The following is a 19,300-nucleotide window of genomic DNA, read 5'->3' on the forward strand; positions in this document are numbered from 1 at the left end:
ATTAAGCAGAGAGATGGAAACTCTGAGAAATAATTTTAAGATTCTAGACGAAAAACATAACAGAAATGAAGAAAGCCATTTAGTCTCATCAGTATATTGAAAATGATGAGAAAGGAGTCAGTGAGCTAAAGGATATGTCAAAAGAACTTCCCAAACTGAAAAGCAAGAGACAATGAATGAAAAGAAAGATTATACCCAAGAACTATGAGGCACTTATAAACAGTGTAACATATGAGTAACAGGAATATCAGAAAAACAGAGAAGAAACTAAAAAGAATATTTGAATTATTAATTGCTGAGAATTTTCCAAACTTAATGAGACTACATACCACAGATTCAAGAAGCTCAGAAATGCCGTGGAAAAATAACCACCAATCCATGCCAAGGCATGTCATATACAAACTGCAAAAAACAAAGACGAAGAGAAAATCGTGAAAGAAGCCAGAGAGGGGAAATATGAACTGTACTTACAGAGGAACAAGGATAAGAATTACATTGCACTTGTTTTCAGAAACCATGCAAGCAAGATATTTAAAATATTGGAAGAAAAGCAAACACCAATCTATATTTCCGTATTTAGCGAAATTATCCTGCCAAGTGAAGGAGAAATAAAGACTTTTTCTGACAAAAATGAAGGGAATTTGTTGTGAATAGTGTTAAAATAAGTCCTTAAGAGAGAAAAAAAAAAAATTATAGGTCAGAAGCTTGATCTACATAAAGAAAGGAAAAATGGTAGAGAAAGATTAAAAGAAGGTAAAATAAAATATTTTATTTTTTATTGCTAATTAATCTAACAGATAACAATTTGTTCAAAAATAATAGCAAATATGTATTTGGTGATTACAGAGTATAAATAAATGACTTGAGAGAGAAATTGGGAACGCTCTGTTATGTGCAGCGCCTGTGAAGTGCTGCCAAATTATTTGAAAGTGGACTTAAGTTAGTTATCAATGTATGCTGAAGATTTCAGGACAGTCACAAATTTAAAAAAATGGAAAAATTGGAAAAAGTATACAATCTCTAGAGGCTAGAAAAGTCAAAGCAATGGATTCTCCACTAAGACTCAAAAAGGAACTGCGAAAATCTTGATTTTAGCTCATTAAGACCCATTTTAGACTCCTCATCTAAAGAACTATAAGGTAATAAATTTGTGTTAGGTCACTGAGATTGGGGTAACGTGTTGCAACAGTAATAAGAAATTAATCCATGTCCTTTGGAAAATTTCCTAGCATCTTCGATACAATTTTCTTCTTTTGCAAAATAAGTAGTTAGACTTATTTGTATCCAAATGCCTATAGTTTTTGCAGACTATTGCTAAATCGAAAAGAATTTTCCTTTAAAAAACTGTTTTTTGTTTTATTCTCTTTTTCTTTTACTTTTCTGTTCTCTTTCATGCATTTCCTTCCAAGACTTATTTAGGATTGACACTTTAACTAAAACACTGTATTTGAGTTGTAAAAATAATATGCATGAGAATATTACAATATAATAAATGCCAGACAAAAAGTAACTACAATCACATTTAAATTATATTATAAAAGTGCAGTCAAAAGAAATGGGAGTAACAAGGGGAAAAATTCTAAGTCAGCACTCCAAAGTTATATTATTTTCTAAGAGAAACTTTTTTTAATTTAAAAAACCTCTACATAACAGCAGAGTTGTAATATTAGGAAAGACTGAAGGTAATAGACCATCTTTCCAATCTGTTTTTAGCTTTTACTGAACAAAACTAAGAATAAAGTTTTTTCCAACCACAATTGCAAAAGGAAAAAAATCACAGAGGAAAAGATTTCACAATTATTAGACAACTCAGAAGACAAATGTTATGAGACAAAAATACTCTGTAAATTACTGTCTAATAGAAGTTTCTGTAATGATGAAAATATTTTATGTTTGTGCTGTCAAATATGGCATCTACCAGTAATATGTGGCTATAGAGTTCTCAAAATGTGGCTTGTAGAACTGAGGAACTAAATTCTTAAATTTTACTTAACTTTATTTAAAATTTAAATAGTTACATGTGACAAGTGGCTAGTACAATAGACAATTGAACTCGAAACTAATAATGGTTAACTTGATCATAAAACTATAATCTTAAACTATGACCCTTCAAATGATTATATCCTAGATGAATTTTCTCAAAATGAAATATCGGCTAGGCTATATATTTTGAAGGAGAGAAGGAAATATGATATTGTTATTCAATTAGTCATTCAATAAGAAAGACTTTATCATACATTATATTTTGAAAAACATCTGTGACATTCGATTTTGCTAAAAGGATGCTCTATGTTTGTATCCTTTCATCTTTTTATTTATTTAAAGCGAGACAACCCTTGGTTGCCTTGTCAGCTTACAATACCTTTTTATTGTATTTTATTTTATTTTATTTATTTTTATTTTTTTATTTTATTTATTTTATTTTATTTTATTTATTTATTTTATTTATTTTACTTGTTTATTTTATTTATTTTATTTATTTTATTTTATTTTTTACACCTACAACACCTGGTCTTCCTAGGTGGTCTCCTAACCAAGTACTAACCAGGCCTGACCCTGCTTAGCTTCCGAGATCAGACAAAGATTGAGCTCGTTCAGGGTGGCATGGCCGTAGACTCTTTTTGTCTTTTGTGATGTTTAAATGCCAGGATTTGCTTGATACAAAAAAGTTTCCCTGATAATCTTAGGAAAAGTTTTAACTGCTTTTCATTATCCCTCTACTACTTCTAAAAGGTTATACATAGTACGACATATTTTTTTAAAAGTATCGGTTTATTGGATTAAGATAGAAAATGGTAATGACCATTTTTCATGGTATGCTGTGAGTTAACACTCCTTTTCCTTATGTATTTTTGCAGACTACCTAATAATTAGGTAGTAATTTACACTTTTATTATAGTTTATAATTTTCATTTAGGCCTTAAATAATTATTCAAATATGAAATGACATTATTTACTACATAAATATTTAAAATTATGATATTGTTTTCATAATTGTGCTTACCCATGTATTATCAGTTTCTCTCATAGAATGGAAGGAATATTACTTTAGATTATTGGCTATAAATACCTAATTAGAAATAATGACATACAATTTATGCTAAAAGCAAAAAAAAAAACACGACAAAATTTTTCTACGATTCTATTAATTTATGATTATCAGTCAAAAGAGTGAAAATAATTTCAAATGACAACTGAAAGTCCACTTGAGCGATGAAATCGAATCCATCGTTGGGATTCTATGCCAGTCTTTTAGAAGCCTGATGCAATAATCGCAAAAAAGAAACTGTTTAACTCAGCAATTCCCATACTTTTGATGTTTATTCTATAGAAAAATAAAATTTGCATTTAAGGAACTAAACTTTAAAAAGTGTGGTTCCAGTTTCTCTATGTTTGCAAAAACTCAGTATTTAATGTAGCACTCAGGGTATACCTCTACCATGACAAAACAACCGATTTAGTCAAACTGAGGTGAAAGTAATAAGGTTTTACAATTATCAATTTATTCATACATATGTTTTAATTTATTGTGCACCAGTATGTGCAAATGACAGGTAGAGACACATTCTCTTGTTATACTGTTTTTCTGTGCACTTTAGAGATAAGGACTACTAAGATCTGTGGGTAAATAGTTTGGCTAAAAATGATGGAATGAAGGATGATGTGTAGGTAAACAGTGGACACATTCCTTGTGACAGTCGTTGTGTATGTTACTAAATTTATGAATTATACAGATTTTTCTTTGAAGAGGATATTAGAAAAAGATAAAAATAAATAAATGAAAATAGAGATAACTTTGTTAATTAAATTAACAGAAGCCACACCTCTAAAGTCTTAGCAATCTTTCAAATGCATTAATATGTCAGACAGCAAAGGGTCAGGGACGGGAATGGGCCATGAGAATAGAAGGAAAAGCTCTGTTGCTATTCGAGTTCCAGAGCACAGAAAAGCAGAAGCAGCTGAGAATCAAGATTAAAAAGGAGAAAGCACAAGATCCCATCGTTATTGTCTGTAGTCCCTACATAATTCATTTGGCATTAATCTCAAAAAAGAGAGAAAAGAGAAAAAAGTAATAGCATACATCCCAGCAGCTACACACAGAGGCAGCTCAGCAGAGACAAATATATACTAAATCACCATAAAAATTTTCAGAAAATAGGGTATTAAATTCAAGCTAGTCTGACCTCCTACTCACTCCATAGAGGCAAAAGAGGAAAACTGAGAAAGGGAAATGCATCCGAAGTAGGACCTCAACATGTTTAGAGAGAAATCTGTTCAGTTATTGTTAATTAATTCACAGTCAGTAAGAAAACAAATATATATTATTAGATTCCTTATTGCGCTGTGGGCATTTTTAATCGTATTTGTATAATTTTTCGATTTAGAGTCAAAGTTTTCTTATTTGTGCGTGCGTACACATATAAATATATATTTTTATTTTATAATTTAGAACTCTTAAAATAGGCTTTCATATTTGCATAACCTACCTATTGCACATATGTATTATTCATCTATCAATTTGGAATTACATATAATCTCTATATACATAATCTTGAGTGTGTATATATACATATATATATGTATTTTCCAATATATATATATTAGAAAACAATAACAAAAAAGTCATGATTTTCTTATAAAGAGGATCACTGATTAAATAGATAGAAGCTAGTTCTCTGAAAAAATACCAGAACTACATTCAAGAAAAATAGGGCAAAGTAAAGAACACAAATATACAAAATTATGAAAGAAAAAACATTGAAAGTACAGAGAAAATTTAGAGAATTATAAATCATTTTACTAGATCATGGGTAAATAGAGATAATATGACTGTGTTAATTTTTTAAAAATAATCTTTTAAGAACAGAAAGAAGGAAATAAACCTAAGCCAAATGATTATGTGGTGGGAAAAATGAAGATAAGTTGTCGGAGAACTTTGACCGCAGACACTGATATCTCAAGCACAAAACCATGAGTAAATGCTCAAACCCAGTGAAAACGATTCCAGGCCTTTGGTGCTTATTCTCTTACTAATCTGCACATGAGCCAGTCTGTATGAACCACAGCTACCAAACCAATGCTGAGATCTTCAGAATTTCTCCCCAACTTCCTATTATTGTATCACAGATTATAAAATGTGGAGAACCGAATTGCTACTTCTTCAGGATGGCAAAAACAAAAAAGCAGCTATTGTTTTCCCAGTTTCACAGAAAGTAAAATGACTTCAGGCTATTAATTTGCCAAAGCCCATGGAGGAAAAGAGGCAGAGTCAGGATTCAAACGCTGGTCTTTTTTAACCTCAAAGTCTTTGCTTCTTTTTCTGTTTGTGCTATTTTAAAGTAGTTTTATTTAAACAAGTTGTAATAGAACAACAGTTGTTTCTCTCCCACCACTCACTTCAACCCGACATAATAAACTAGCTTGCTGGAAAAAATCCATAGGCTTGGTTTACTTTGTTTTTATCATCTGTTTCATAAAAATAATTGTATAACATCTGTCAGGCAAAGAAGAGGGGCCAACTAGAACATTTAATTGATTTGTTGGAAAAAAAAAAGTCAGCTTAATTTTTGCCGAAGTAACTAAAGTGTACAAATATACATCAAAAGACAGTGGATATGGGGAGAAAAATAGACCTGTAACTTTTTTCCCAGTTGGATTTTTTTTTAATGTATTGAGGTGACATTGGTTAATAAAATTATATAGGTTTCAAGTGTTTAATTCTATCATACATCATCTGTATATTGCATTGTGCGATCACCACCCAAAGTCAAGTCTCCATCACCATATATTTGACCCCATTTAACCTTGTCTACCTCCTCTCTTCCCCCCGCCCCGCCCCCGTCCCTCTGGTAACCATTAAACTGTGGCCTGTGTTTACAAATTTTTATTTGTTTGTCTTGTTCATTTGTTGCTTTCACAAATGTTTTACATCCCACATATCAGTGAAATCATATGGTTCTCATCTTTTTCTGTCTGACTTATTTCGCTTAGCATGATAATCTCAATATCATCCTCTTTGTTGCAAATGTCAGTATTTCATCTCTTCGTATGGCTGAGTAATATTCCATTGTATGTATGTATCACATCTTCTTTATCCAGTTATCTACTGAAGGGCATTTCTGTTTCCATTTCTCGGCCACCATGAACAAGACTGCAATGAACATCACATCTGGGTGCATCTATCTTTACAGATAAATGTTTTTTTTTTTAATTTGGGGGTTAGATACCCCAAAGAGGGATTGCTGGGTCATATGATAATTGTATTCTTAATTTTTTGATGAACTTCTGTACCGTTTACTATAGTGGCTATACCGATTTACATTCCCACCAGCAGTGTTTGAGGGCTCTTTTTTCCCCACAGCCTCTTCAGCACTTGTTATTACTTGTGTTGATGATGATAGCCATTCCAACACATGTGAGGTAGTATCTCACTGTGGCTTTGATTTGCATTTCCCTAATAGCTAGAGAAGTTGAACATCTTTTTATATGTCTATTGTCTGTATGTCTTCTTGAGAAAAGTGTCTGTTTGGGTCCTCTGCCCATTTTTTAATTGGACTGTTTGTTTTTTGTTGTTGAGTGTATGAGTTCTTCATATACTTTGGATATTAGCACCTTATCAGAAGTGTTGTTTACAAATATCTTTTCCTATTTAGTTGGTTGCCTCTGTTTTGTTAATGATTTATTTTGCTGTGCAGAAGCTTTTTAGTTTGTTATATAGAACTTTAACTTTTAACAATGCATTTATTTTAATCTTCTGGGCTTTAATTACTTTAGCAATATTGAGAGTTTATGACTGTGGATATGAAACAAAAAATGGTCTAATTTTTTTAACAAAAAGAATGGAAGAAGAGATTTCTCACTTAACCTTCAAAATAAGTGATTATTATCTCATAACAATTACAATTATTTTCCTTTACTTTGTTCTGAGAAGCTCTAAAAAATTGAATGCACCCTCTTAATATTTATAAATTAGAAAATTTTAAAAATGTTGAACATCACTTGTCTGTTTCTCTTTCTCTCCTATTAACTCCTTATTCTCTTTATGTTCCACTTATTGACCATAAAACATGAAAGCTTTTTCCATCGAAATTATTACTATTACTCTGGGGAATAAGTTGTTTCTTTCTGTGGCTCAGATACACAGTTCAATCAAGATATTCCAAAAAATTATGGTGTTCTAACTTCATGTTTACTTAATTGTTCAAGGTCTTTTGTTTCATGCTTCTATTGTGTTACAGAGTTTGTTCCAAAAATGAAGACATTCCTTGTGTTTTAAATTTGTTACATTCCATGAAGCAGTATCATTTAAATGCCATTTCCTTTCATTGTTGACTATAGTTCCTTTTAAATGACTTTTTTATGATGAGGTTCACATACTAAAGTGATTTTATTTTGTTTGTTGATAATTTGCATGAAAAAAACCCTATGAAACATTGATGTTAATTGGGTAACTAGTGACTATAGCTAGTTCACTCCGGTTCCTATAGTTTTATTATACAGCAAGTAGTATAGCCTTTTATGGAATATGGAAATACTTGTCTTAAAATAAAAAATGCAAACTTATAAACAGGTTTATACAGTAAGGTGGCGATATTTAAATCAATGCTACCTATACATGATGCTTTTAATTTCAAAGAATGATTCAAAATTCTTCACATGGGCCATGAACCCAGCCAAGGCCGATAACATTCATTTGGCAACTAAAAGTGAGTTCCTTTTCAGGTACTTTTACAATGGCTAAGTTTATCATTTTTAACTCCATGACTCAGTTTACATACATCATTGAAACATAACCTCAGGCCACACAGTCGAATTTTTTTCTTTTAACAACTGTTAACGTCTCAGTCTGCCTAGGAGTTACAGTCAGCCTGGAGTTAATACATGTTTATAGCTCAGAGTTGCTACATTTATTAACTGTGTGAATCAATCAGTTCAGATTAAAATCCTTTTGAGGAAATTGTTTGACTGTAGAGTAGACCTTGTGTGAAATATTCCAGGTCATCCCACTGATTCTATAGAATTTGCTATGTAAAGTTTGTGATTTCAACTTATTTCAAATAAAATTTTCTGTTAAATATTATATATTCTGGATTTCTAACACCAGCACATTAATTCCACTTATTACTGACTCCGAAATGTGAGATATCAGAACTTAACAATAAACAAAAATTTGAAAGTGTGTTCCTTTAATCTTCACAAAAAATTGCTAACAGCAATTCTCTAAAGTCTTTTTTGGGGGAAAAAATAATAGCTATCTGTCACAGATTTATACTCAAAATATGTAATCGATAATCTTTTAGTCCTTCCTGCCTCCCTAGAATAAAATGTATTGTTAAATACCCTCTGATTCCATGGTGTTTTCTTCTATTATTTCTATAATACCACATTCTTACATGGCTGAATAATGTTATTTTACTTCAGATTTATTACTTGCTTCCTTATCATGTATATTAGGTATTTGTGATAGCTAAGATCATGTTGTATATTGGAAAGAAAATGAAAATTGGAGTTAGATAAATCTAGGATAAAATTCTAGCTCTGCTAAGGTCTATTTGAACAAATCTCAATCAAGTCAGGAATTTTTGATCTGCTTAAATATGCATAGATTATTGCAAAGATTAAATAATATAGTTTTTAAAGTTCATAGAACCAGTACAGTATATATTTGAAATTTAATAATCTTTTTTTATCCCACAATAGTTCTCCTTATTTTCATCTAATTGGTATTGCTCCACTTCCTATAAAATTTTTTTGTTTTCTCCAGTTCTTGAATTATATTTACGAAGTGTCCTTTAACTTCTTGGAGACTCCTGAGGCATCCAGGAACAGATATGTGTAATAAAAAAAAAATGAGAGTTTAGGGATGCTTTATTTTCTAAATATACTGCAATGTTAAATTATGGCAATTTGAAATATGAAAATATAAACTTGTATGAGATTATAAATAATTTCAAAATATAAGTGAAATATAAGATAACTAGAACCATCTTAAATTAATAAAGCAATTAATAATTACACAATTACAAAGCTGGGAGTAAGAAAATTATAAAATGTGTTGATGACAATGTCATTGAGTAAGTAAACCAAAACTTGTCCTCTGTTCTTTAAACTAGTCTCGGATTATGGTAATGCTCAATTTTGCTAATTTGTTGGAATTTTATTTTGTAACCCTCTTATGAACTAGACTGAGTGAGAATTAGGATATAAAAACTGCCATTTTATTCTATTACTCCAAATTCATTTCAGAGCAGGTGAGGAACAGACATAAAAAGAAAAGTCCTTCTTCATCAGCAAATGTCTCCATACAGTCGAACATAATGAGAAATCATGTAAGTACAGCAATTAATTCAAGAGAGTGGTTTTAATGCTTAATGATTGGTTTTATTTCTAACTGAAGCCAAGGGAGAGTAATCACTGCAGTATATGCTCCTGGATGACATCTGACAGAAAGGTAGTGCAGTACTCTTTTTCTGACAAAATATTTGTTAGGTACAAAAACAAGAGACAGAATTTTGTTGGCACTTTATATACGATAAAGCATTTCCTTTACATGACAACTGAATGAGATTATCATCATCATCACCATCATCACATCATCATCCTACTATTCCTTAAAGAAATTGTAGGACAGAAAGTCACATAGATATTAATGGCTAGACATTTTAACTTTTTTTTTTATTAGAGGTGAAAATGCTCATCTCTATCTAAAATGCATGTTTATGAGAAAGTTTATGTGTTTTTCACTAAGAGTAGCAAAGGAGCCTAAAATTAGTTTCGGCTTTTGTGTTGTCTCTGTTTTCCCTGGCTTCCTCATTGATGTTCCTTTCTGTGCCTGAAGCCATAGTTCATGATGTTTACTTCATGACTTCTGTTATAGCATCATTTGACTATTACGATGGAAGCCAAAATATGATACCCAATGTCTCAACATTCAGCTGCCATCTACATTTGCTCCCTGAGAACATTTGGGGATATCTTGAATTGTACCATACAGGTGCTCTTGGAGATCTATTATCTTTAGATCTCTTCTTTCCCTAACATAGGATATTTAGTTCTTTCACAGATATTTATGGAACGCCTTCTGTGGGCTAGGTTATTATTATAGACATTTGGCCAATATAAATAAACACTGTGCTATAATCTCTTTCTCTGGAGCTCATGCCTCATGTTTGCCTGCAGTGGCATTGATGTTGGAGCTACTCCTATAAAATGTAGTTTTCCATATTTTTATGGTTTTTTGATGCTAGAGGTATAGCAGTGAAATGGATATGATTTTTGTTGTCATAAAGTTAACATTCCAGTTTTTTAAATGATGGTGGTCAATGGCAATTAACAAATAGACATATAGTAAAAAGATATTTAAGCTAATTATAAATAGCATGGTGAAGATAAAACGATGGGTAAATGATTAGTAAAACAGAGAATAACTGTGTAAGAAAAAAAATAATTGACACATTTTATTGAGTAGGTTTTATTTAAGAAGTAATTCTCAAGCAAAAAAAAAACATTTATGAGAAAGAGATATTCATGAAAATATGTTGGGCAGATAATTAGAGACCAAGGAATAGCTAGAGAAATGATGTGGCTTAAGCATACTGGACAGAAGAAAAAGTGGTCTCAGAAAAACTGAAACACATTTTTAATGGAGCAAAGAATGAATTAGAAGGAGGAAGCAAGGAGTGAAAGTAGGAAGACCAGTTATGAGGCTCTTTCTCTGGCCCAGGAGACACAGTGGGCACTGGGTCAAGTGTGGTAAGGGTGGAAATGGAGTGGAGAAGAGATCAAATACTTTTGGAGGTGAAGTCAGGACCTATTGGTAGTGTAAGTTGTTGTAGAAAGCAAGCAATTTATTTCCCTCTGTGTGTGTGTGTGTGTGTGTGTGTGTGTGTGTGTGTGTGTGTGTTGGTGGTGGTAGTTTCTTGAAATAGGGATAAAAATTTTAGGGATACCCTCTTAGACTTCTGTGGGAAGATATGTAGATTATATGGCCCTTTGTCAAGCAAGGACTCTGTAGTGAAAATTGAAATTTCACGATCATTTGCACATAAATGGTCACTATGGACTAGAAGAGACTTTAAATGAAAAATATGTTCCTGAGAAGTCCTTGAGAAATCCAAAAGTAAGATGTTAGATAAAGGAGGAGATGCCTACTTATAATCTCTCAATTAGATTCTTCATTAACTACTGGGTGACTTTCAAATATTAAGTGTAAAATACAATATTCAGGACAATATGACCCAATTGATCTCTCTAGGTTTTCACAACATATTCTACCAAATTCATATTCTACAATGCCTTAATTAAGTCATTCTCTTTTACCCCAGCATGTCTTCCATCTGTGATACCATATTACTTGGAATTCTCTCTTCAAAAACCTCTACGTGGAGCTGCCTTCTTATTTTTCAAAACTCAGTTCAAATACAAACATTTTATGAAATTTTCATAATCATCACTACTTATTATATTTTTTATACTTTTGTTTTTAATGACTAAAATAGAGAATTTATAAAATATGCCTTTTTTCTCTAACAGATTATGGCCTCCTAAAATGAAGAGACTCTATCTTATTTATCTCTGATCCATAGAACAGAGATTAGCACTGGCACAGTACAGGTAACTGTGTGGGAAATTATTGAACAGAGAGCAGTAACATTTTAAGTGGTTCATGTTCTTTATGTCAAATCTTTAGTATTGAATATATGTTCTCATAATACACTAATTTTTTTATTATATGTTAGAACTTTATTTATCTTAAAGCTCTGACAATAATGTGGCTTTGCTTTCTTATCTTAATATATTGTATCTTATATAATATGATTAAACTGAAATTATTAAGCTTCAATGATTTTTAAAAATTATGTATGGTACATCTCTGTGTAAGCAATTTCTCTATTGAACACAATTAAATTTAAGTATAACTTGAACTGATAATGTTTTTTCAAAGCAATGAGAATCAAAATGTAGGTCACTATATTCTGAGCGGATGAAATACAGTAATCCTGGAGAAGACTGATCTGAATTAATAAACATTTCAAGTTATATAATACTTTATAGCATATAATTTGGTCATCTTCCAGTATATATTTTCATTGAACTCAACTACTTATGGATATTTGATGAGGAATTAAAAATTATCAGACTGACTGGTTTTATAAAAATGTGGTCTCCCAATGTGCTTTAGTGTTTTGAAAATTACTTTGCCTATTTCTATACTTTAAAAATACTTTTGAAAGAAACCATTTGATATGATTCATCATTATAGTAAGGTTAAATTAAGAAAAAGAATATTATAATAGTTCACTAAGTTATTATAAAATCTAATTTATGTATATGTTATTTAACTAAGTGGGACCATAAGCACCACAAGGGGCCTATGCATCTTTACAATTGTCTTATTTTTTTTATTTGCATTCAATTGTGTTGAATAAATATATCTGTCACTGACATCTCTATCACTTTTAATGAATTAATATCTTCCTATAACAATATGGGAAACATAGAAATAAACACCAAATAATTATGATGACAATGATGATTGTGTTCATGATGATGATCATGACGATGAAGATGACAAGAAATAGCTCTGTAGTACAAGTCTACCAGAACCTGGAACAAATAGTTGAATACAGGTAGATTATTTGAGAAAAAGCAAGAGTAAAGAAGTAGAGATGGTGTGGAAGAGTGAGGCGATGAGACCAAAAAAAAAAGATAATTGCAGATGCATTACTGAACTGTGGCATATTCTACACTGTTCCTCCCACCGTGGGCCCTGTGAGGAACAGTGTAGATATGCCACAGATATGTACCTCCAAAGTAGGGGAGGTGACGTGGAACTAGGTGTTCACCTTTACTCCTGTGCCCACCCATCCTTACTCCTTGCATTTTTCCTGGATGCATCACACCTAAGCAAGCATCTTTACAAAAGAAAAAGCAGGAAAGATGAGTCTCAACAAGCTCATGAGGTGAGACACTAATAGAAATCCTCCCAACCATCAATGGAGCTGAGTCTCAACAAGCTCATGAGGTGAGACACTAATAGAAATCCTCCCAACCATCAATGGAGCTGAAATAGGTGAGAGATCAAAGAGAGTTGGTTTAGAGCACAAATATTGTGTACTACGCCAATGTATGAAGGATGATGGTATATATGAGCTGTGAAAATGAAATCTATGAAAGGCTTAATAATTTGCTTATGGTTACAGAGCTAGAAAATAGTGAAACAGGAATCTAACCTATGATCTAAATTTTCAAAGCCAGTGTTCCTAGCTATACTACTCTACTGTTCTGTTTGTTTGTTTGCTTGCTTGCTTGTTTAAGTATCTAATAAGGACAAAGATCAAGACGGCGATAGTTGACACTAATGTCTATATTCTTAAGACTATGTAATAATCGGTTTAAACTAAATGAGATACACGTCAATAATTATTAACTATGCTATTGGCTATGTATTTCCTGGATTCAATATTTCATGTAACTATGGAAAATTAGGTCTGATTATCACTGTTTCCTCCAGGAATGCTGCCTGCTGTGAGTTTATTTGATATCCTAAACTAAAACAGAAGCGATACTGAGATAATTGATAAGATAGACTTTACCTAGCAGTATATTATAATTTTCCCATTGCAATTCAGAGCTACACTATGTGGGTTAATGAGCCATTCAGAGGTTAAGTATGTCTTAACTTGTCCAAACTTTTTTACATTAATATGCCTTGACACTGCATCATTAAATGCTTATCTTCTAATTCCTCCATGTATTAGATTTTGTGTTTATATAAAGCTAGTTTTAATAAAAGATTGTTTTAATAAAAGTACAAATCACCATAAAAGTTGAAATCAGATATAGAATGATATTGCATTAGTGAAAAGGAGATATGTTTTAAGATTTATTACAACTAAGCTGATTTATTAAAACCTTGAAATTAGGATGGTTATCCTAGAAGGACGCATAACATTCTTATTTTTCACCTTTGATTTAGAAACAGTACAAATCCCCTGCCAATCTTCTAACATTTGGCTCTTCTCTTTCTCTAGAGACAAAAAACATGACTCTAAGGTTAATTTTTTTTTCATTCTTGAACTTATACTTAAGATTGGAAAATGGAAGTGGGGAGTTTTCCATGAACATTTTAAAAATAAATACATAAAAACAGATGTACCCTTCATCATCATCAATATGCCTATTGTTTAAAACAGTTTATACAGCTACAAAAGTTCTAAAGGTGGAAAAAGGATGTCTGTTTCTGTTTCTACCTCTGGATAAATTCTAATATTGCATCCTCCTAATTCATTCCAAGTTCCTATGTGGTTACAGCACTCATCATTAAATTTAATCTATTTATTTAATAAATTGGTTATTTCTTTCTTTATCTTCTTCATCATTATTACCTTAAACAGACTAAATTTTTCACATGGATGAGTCAAGGATCAACTTTTATGCAAGATAGTACTTTAGACAAATCAAATAAGAAAACTCAAGAATTGTAATTAAAGCAGCAGCTGAAATGTATCAAACAAGACATTACCTTTTTAAAAAGTTAAGTTTAAATTTGCTCATACATGAAAGGAGGATGTGCCTGACACACAAACACACACACGCACGCACAATCTAACTTATTTTATATTTGCTTGTTTTTTATGTTACAGCATGAAGAATGAATAACTCTTCAGAAGAAAACATGTATTTGATCTTACTCATTAAAGATGGTGTTCAGAGTGTTATCAAACACAGTGAAGAGAATCCTTGGGAGTCTGGTGGAGTTACAGCAGGGGAATCTGTGCAGTGCCTTCTTGATCTCGTGAAGTCCAACGAGGGCAGACAGAAGGCTTTGCCCACGGTGAGTGCTCAGTACCTATTGGCTTTTCATTTTGAATTGTACCTAAATTATATGATATTCATCCACTGACTATTTGTCTCATCCCTTTGCATTTCAGAGCATAAGTATGCATTTTTTTATTGATATGACATAATTTCAGGTGTACAACATAATGACTTGCATATATTATGAAATAATCAACACAAGTATAGTTGTCATTTCTCACCATACATATTTATAAAAGTTTTTTTCTTCTGATAAAGACTTTTAAGATCACTCTTTTAGCAACTTTCAAATATGCAAGTCAGTATAATTTACTCTAGTAAATTATGGAAGTATATTACATCCTCATGATAATTATTTTATAACTGGAAGTTTGTAGTTTTTGACCCCTTTCAGCTATTTCTCCCACCCTCCCAACTCCTCTCTCCTCTGGCAACCACCAATCTGCTCTCTGCATCTATGAGTTTGGTTTTGTTGTTCCTGTTTTAAATTCCATATATAACTGAGACCATATGATATTTGCTTTTCTCTAACTGACATTTCACTAATCATATTGCTAAGTGAGACTTTCTGTCCCATTCCCTTAGATTTTAATGTGTAAATATTTCATCAAAAAGTCAACAGAATTTAGTAATATTCCATTGCCATCCAATGTCATGGATAGCCTAAATATTTTCTTCTGATAGTTAATGAAAAAATTGTTATTGTATCCTTGGGTCATATTAAAATAGAAATAAGAAAACAAAACTGCTTAATAAATAATGTCCTGAGGCATCTGTCAGAAAATTTTCTCTGTATAGTTATGTAGAGTGTTTTCTATAGCATAGAGCTTATTTCCAAAAGTGTTATATGTATAGCTTATTTCTATTTTTTTTTCCTATTTTCAGGTTGGATTTTTTTATCACCATTTTATTCATTATCTATATGTCACTCACAGTCACATACACAAATAATAAGACATAGTTCTTGCATTCAATGAGCTGCAAGTCTTTTGGGGAGATACCACAGTATTGTGCCACAAATTTTATATAGCAAATATAGAATAATATGAGGAAACAAGAGAAAAGATTATGTAATTTCATCTTCTTGATGTTACCCTAAATTTTTTTTTATCACTAGACATTTACTGAAAACCCATAGTATTTTCAGGCATTACACTAGATGTTGTACACAAACAAACTTTGTATAAACTCCTTTCATTATACATTCTAACTAGGAAAACATAAAAGTTATCTTAATGAACTGTTGTAGATTATAGTAAATGATACATAACATTTTGCTGGGGACAGAGGGATTAATTTTATATACTGTGGAAAGTCTCAGAGAATAATGTTGGAGTCCAATATTGAGAGATAAATAGTACTAAATAGAGTAAGAAATAAGTGTCAGATTGAAGGAACATGAACTAAAACAAAGATCCTGGACAGATTGATTGGGAATGGATTCCAAAAAAATTTTTATGTACTTTATCCACGTAGTAATAAATCTACAAACTTTTTAAATCTTGGATAATCCTGACCAGTTCATTTTTATAGAAAAAGTTTACCCAAGGAATGTGGAAAACGTGCTGAATGTGTGTGAGATGGAAGACGCAGAGCTTCTTTCAGAGTGACTTAGAATACCGCTTAAATTTTGGTGAAAGTCAGGACTTGTCTTTTAAGTCTTGACTTTTAAGACTTGTCATAGGAAGTGCTGAAGACTTCTCGTCTCAGACTGCTGGGATCCCAGATACAGCTAAACTAGGAACCCAGGGAGGATGGAATGGATGAGGTGATGGACAGAGGCAAACAAGAAGAGGAAAGTCCCCAAAAAGAGACTTTCTGTTGTGGGATACTGGAGTTAAAGCCCTAGGAAAAATGACTTGGTTCTAAACATCATAACTAGAAAAGATATGGCTCCCAGATAATTATAAAAAAAGCAGAATTGAGGACTCTTCTGGAAAGGAAGATTATAGATTTTTAGGTTAATAAAATTCAAGGATAGAGAAAAACATACTATTTTAAGGAGCCCAGTTGAACCAAAGGCCATGGATATGGATCTAAATATAAAGAGGTAATTATAAAATATCATGTCATAATGCAATGCACTGAATTTGTGAATATATCCGTGTATTTCTTTATACTTTAATTTATAGATTTGGATCTTGATATACTGCTATGGACTGAATCTCTTCTAAATTTATATGTTTAAGCCTTAATCTCCAAGGTGGTAGTATTTGGCAGTGGGCATTTGAGAGGTGATTATGTTGGGATGAAATCAGGACGTGGAGGCCCAGTGATGAGATTATTGCCCTTATGAGAAGAAGAAGAGACCATAATCCTCTTTCTCTGCGCCAGACCAGAGTACAACAAAAAGGCATTGTCATCAGAAGAGAGTTTTCACCAGAATCTTCTGGCGCTTTCATCCTGAACTTCCAAGCCTCCAGAAGTAAAAAATAAATGAACAACTGTCGTTTATGTCACCCAGTTCACGGTATGTTGTTTTAATAGCCCAAGCTGACTAAGACATATACGTACCTAAAATATAGAGTATTAATTAATTAAATACTCTATTTCAGCACTATTCAGCACAACAGAACTTGTTGTAATGATAAAAAATGATATCTATATATGCAATGTCCCATATGTAGCCATTAGCCACATGGCAGTTGAGAACTTTGAAAGATTGCTGGTGAGACTGAAGAGCTCAATTCAAACTGCATTTTATGTTAATAATATAAACTTAAATAACTACATGTGGCTAGTGGACAACCATATTGAATGACATTGTTTATATAATCTAATGCAGCTTCTTTTTTCTCAATTTTTATTGTAATCTTAGGGGAAGAAACATGTCTTATTCGCCATAATTCTAATGTCTTCCAGCTTCTTATTGGCTTCATGCATTAACTAACATCAATACCACACCTTGTAGTAAGTTAATTTCGTGTCCTAATTTGGACAAAGATTTTTTCGCATTTGGACCATGCCTTTTTTATTTTAGTATGTTCTATAGCTGACTTCTTATTTCTATATTCTTTGCCTAGTATTCCATAGCTTAGAGTGAGCCAAACTCTCAGAAACACTCTCTATTTTAAGAATTTCATTGATTTCTGGCAACCTGCTTACTGAAATACATATCCTCCTGTTCAAGGCTTTCAGTGGAGCTGTTATTTTGGGCCTTTCTTTGACTAGTGGCTGGGTCGTTTATACTTTTTCTGGATACTATCTCATCTTCCTGGCTTACTCTCTTATTTTGCCACATGTATCCTCAAGTACTTTTCTAGAAAAACTGTGAGGGTAAATTTTCTGAATGTCTCAAATGAAAAATATGTCTTTTGTCTGATAAAAATTTTGACTAATTATAAGTCATGTTCCTTCATACATTTGAAGGTGTTGTTTCATCATTTTCACCCATCAACCATTTTTAATCACCTTAATGTCAGGCTGATTCATGTTGATTTGTCAGTAAATTTGTTTACTTTCTAGATAATTTTAGGATCTTTTATTTAACTTATTTCCTAAAATCTTTTATTTAACTTATGTTCTTAAAATTGCCTAGTGTTTACTTAGCTATGCTCAGATTCTGTCGATTCGAAGCTCTGCATTTTCCTTCAGCTCAGGAAATTGTTCTCATTCTAACAGGAACTATCCTCTATTTTTGAAAGTTTTCTGTTTCTTTTTGGAATTTTATTACACATAAGTCTTTTTTCTTAGATTAATCCTTTACATCATTTTCTTTCTTAAAAGAACACAACTTTTTGGGGGAGAGGGGTGGCTGTATTTTTTAAGATTTTGGGAGATACACCATTTCTTTAAATTGTATTATTTATTTTTAATTGAGAAATATTTTTAAATCTATGATTGTTGCTTCATCTTAACATCCCTGGTTCATGAATGTAAGAATATTAAGAATCTCTCTAAGGATATTTATAGAATTTTTTTCTTTGTTTGTTTTTGCCTTTGTTTATGTACTCTTCTACAGATTGCTTTAAGGGCATTTCACCTTTGTTTATCTTGGTTTTTTTTATTTGTTTGTTTGTTAGTTTAGTTTAGATTTCAGAATTTCTTAAATATCAGGTGATTCTTATGAATCTGTTTAATTTTAAGAATGAAAAGAGAAGAAAGATGACTATGTTTTATATATGTCATCAGATTTTATCAACTCTGAATTTCCTTTAAGATGAAAGTGTGAGATTGTAACCATTGTGCCTGAGCACAGAATGTCAGACTGGTTCTCTACAGGTGAGCCCATATTAGTTATTCTAGTTTCCCACAGGAAATTATTTCAGTTTTCTTTGAGGTGAACTATCTGAATTTTCCTTTGGAGTCAACTGTTAAATTGTCAAATTGTACTATGGATGTACTAGAGGTTAGGTCAGAGATGATCCCAACTCAGCAGAGTCTTTCCACCAAATTGCTGTGTCTTACCATATGTTTATCTTCTACCTTAGAGAAATGGCAGAAAAATGATAACAGGCATGACTTTTCAGATTTCAGCAAG

At 31.8% G+C, this 19,300-nt stretch overlaps 1 pseudogene; it reads right to left on the bottom strand.

Annotated features, from left to right (window-relative positions):
• Positions 1-2,496: 2,496 nt before the first annotated feature.
• LOC120586472 (uncharacterized) lies at positions 2,497-2,616 on the bottom strand (annotated as a pseudogene).
• Positions 2,617-19,300: the final 16,684 nt, after the last annotated feature.

The sequence above is a fragment of the Pteropus medius genome, unplaced genomic scaffold (assembly GCF_902729225.1).
Source record: "Pteropus medius unplaced genomic scaffold, Ma_sr-lr_union100, whole genome shotgun sequence".
NCBI lineage: Eukaryota > Metazoa > Chordata > Mammalia > Chiroptera > Pteropodidae > Pteropus > Pteropus medius.